The following is a 3,318-nucleotide window of genomic DNA, read 5'->3' on the forward strand; positions in this document are numbered from 1 at the left end:
CGTTTCGGATGCGACGAATTTTTCTATTTATTGATCTCCTTTTTTTTTAAGAAAGCTGAAAGAATCCGAATGCTGTTACTTGCCGAAATATTGAAGAGTTTTCAGTCTCATAAAATCTATCTCATTTAATATCTTCCAAAAGCTGAAACAATTTCCTTATTAAACAATGCCTAGTATGATATCCTGAGTATGTACATTATAAAAGTATGATTGTGTCAACAAGAAGTACAAATAAAACGAATTTTGTATAATAGTAGTATATATATATATAAATAGTAGTATATATTCGTGTTCTATACATTTTTTTTCTTATAAAACAAAAATTAATATCAAGTAAATAATTAGTTATTTTACATATTTTATATATTTTACATATTTTTTTTAATAAACAATCTTATAAATATTTTCTAAAGATGTAAAGTATATATGTAAGAATCATCATATCATTTAATAATTTTTGTATATTTATTAAAGTGGAAATTAAGTGTGAAACACGAATAACTCATATTGTGTAATAAAAGATCGATTGTGTAGTAAATCATTGTATAGTCATTGTATAGTCATTAAGAACTAAATGAAAATTAATCGGAATTAAAATATAAATGTTTCATCTTCAAATTTTATATTATGATTAGTTTTTACAAAAACGAAGGGCTCTTAATTTAAAAACAATATCAGGAGTATACAGAGCATATAAGTCAAGTATAAAGAAATATTTTAAAACATGAAAATTTAAGTGAGAAGTATATATATTATAATACTCTGTAATTAATTGAAAATCATATATATGTATGTATATATACAAATGATTAGAACGCTATATTCAGTCAAGACGGATTTATATTTTTTTTTAATTTATATAATTTCCATTCGAATCCCGGCTGAAATTTTTTGCAATAAATTATTTATAAGGTTTAAAAAATTTTTATTAGAGTATCAATAATATTAAATTGCTCGTTAATTTAATTTATGATATTATTACTTCAGCTTCGATCTAGGACTGTTTCAAAACCGACAAATAATATTGGTGCACAGTTTGAACTGGAAATTGTATAAATTCATAAAAAATTCTTAGGCGTGAAGATCTGCTTTCATTAAATATCACGTTTTCCATTCATTTGTATTTTGGCCGTCTTCGTATTTTATTACCAATTATCAGTATAGTATAGTATATGTAACGGAAACTATAAATTTTCAGTAATGGCAATCAACTAGCAGTAATATACGAATATAGTCTTTATTGGTGCCTATTCTACGAATGTAGATAACCTTTAATTTCGATTCAATTGTTACCTTTTAAGGGCACACAAAAAACTTAAGCAGTAAAATTAAATAATAAACGAATTGGTCAAGACCGTAAGGTCATAACGTAAACAGTACTAAATTCACAAACATGTTGATTTCTTTATCTTAAGGACTATAGTATAAAAAAAAATAGACATAAAAAATTTAAGGTAATAAAACGCAAGCAGTAAGGAAATCAACAAATTGGATTAGTTATTGCTTACGTTATGGCTTTAATAAGTCTACTGTGATTGATCAATTCGCTATCTGCTTATGTTTTATTGCTTAATTTTTTTTGTGGGTTATGGTCCTAAGAATGGTCTTAGAATTGGAAAACAGCAGGCAGAAAATAATAAACCAAAAATAAAAATAAGACAAATGAGAAGTGCGATTATTAATGTGCAAAATTATTAAATAATGATTTTATTTTTTTATTGGAAAAATGCGATGTCATCGAGGAAAATTATATGTTTCGAGTCACTTTGAAGTTCTTCTCAGCAATGAATTACAAATTCATGTACTTGATACTTTATTGTAAGTACTTTTTGTGAGAGCATTTATTTCATTACATTATATTTAATTGCTATAAATTGCGTAAATATTTAATTGCTATATTTATTAAATGATAATCCAAAGTTTCAAGACCTTTATTTGTCGAGATTTTATGCTATATTCAAGGGTGCGGTTCACTTAGCATTACAAAGGCTTCGAAAGCATTTGACTGACCAATCAGAAGAAGGAATTTCATTAATTGACCAATCAAAAAATGTTTCAAAACATTTGTAGCATCAAGTAGACCGTAGCTCTAATCTGGCAATTTGTTGTTGGTGACTTGTCTTTGAGTCATGAGAGGATGTATATATGCATGCATTAAATTTGTAATTTATTGCTGAAGAGGACTCTAAAGTTGAAACGAAAATATAATTTTCATAGACGATCATAATTTTTCGATTAAAGAGTAAAATTATTACCTAATAATTTTGCGCATAATAACTGTGCCGTATTCTCATTCATCTTATTTGGTTTCTATTTTTGGTTTTAATCTTGAGAATCCGTAATGAAGTTACATTTTGAGTGGTTTTAATGCATTGAATTGAAATTGAAGTTAATTTTACATTGAACTTACGGAACCGGGTCTAAGAATTAGAAAAAGATGAAGGATGAATCGAATCGAGATTAAAATTAAATATTGGGTTGTCCGGAAAGTTCGTGCCGACTAACCAATATAATTTAATAAATGTATACTAAAATTTAATTAAATTAAATAAAATTAAATCTTCTGCGTTTCAATTTTCTTTCAATATTGGCATGAACTTTCCGATAATAGATTGGTAGAAATAGGCTCGTGTTTTATTTATGATTCTGATTGAATCTACCAGAATTTTAATTAATACAGTAAGATTTTTTTCCTATGTATATTGCAGTAAGAGTGTAAAATTCAATAATTATATATTTATATATTTATTAAATGTATACAATTGCTTAAGATTTTTAGAATTATTATCCACTAGTAAATATTATTATACACTGAGAGAAAAATGCTATTGATTCAATTAAAGTCTATATTACGGGCTGTCACTAACATAAGTAATTAATTCACGTATATTTTTATTGGCATAAAGACAATTATTATTTCAATAATCAAGGCTTTTATCAATAAAAATATACATAAATTAATCACTTATGTTAGTGACAGCCCGTAATACAGACTTTAATTGAATCAACAGCATTTTTTTTCAGTGTAGGTAAACTAATATTTGTCTTAAAACTATTTAATAAAAATATATCGCTTGATCTAAATTTCTTTGCGAATTGTATATCTTGTTAACAAATGATTTAACAACATGCTTGATATCTTTTGATTTTTTAATTTTAATTTAAATAAAAGCACAAAAGTATACAAAAGTATAGTTATTATCTTTGATTATTTGTTATTTAAGTTAAATTATCACCATAAAATTAAAGAAAAAAATTTTTTGAAGATATAAAAAAAGATAAATATCCTACATGTATATAATTTATATATACATATAA

The 3,318-nt window shown here is 25.0% G+C and overlaps 1 protein-coding gene across 2 annotated transcripts in view; it reads left to right on the top strand.

The window, feature by feature from the left end:
- The window catches only part of LOC108688431 (neuroglian), a 17,839-nt gene that overhangs the window by 1,182 nt on the left and 13,339 nt on the right, over positions 1-3,318 (top strand). The gene's annotated exons all lie outside the window — the stretch shown is intronic.

This window comes from Atta colombica, unplaced genomic scaffold (genome assembly GCF_001594045.1).
Source record: "Atta colombica isolate Treedump-2 unplaced genomic scaffold, Acol1.0 scaffold1, whole genome shotgun sequence".
NCBI lineage: Eukaryota > Metazoa > Arthropoda > Insecta > Hymenoptera > Formicidae > Atta > Atta colombica.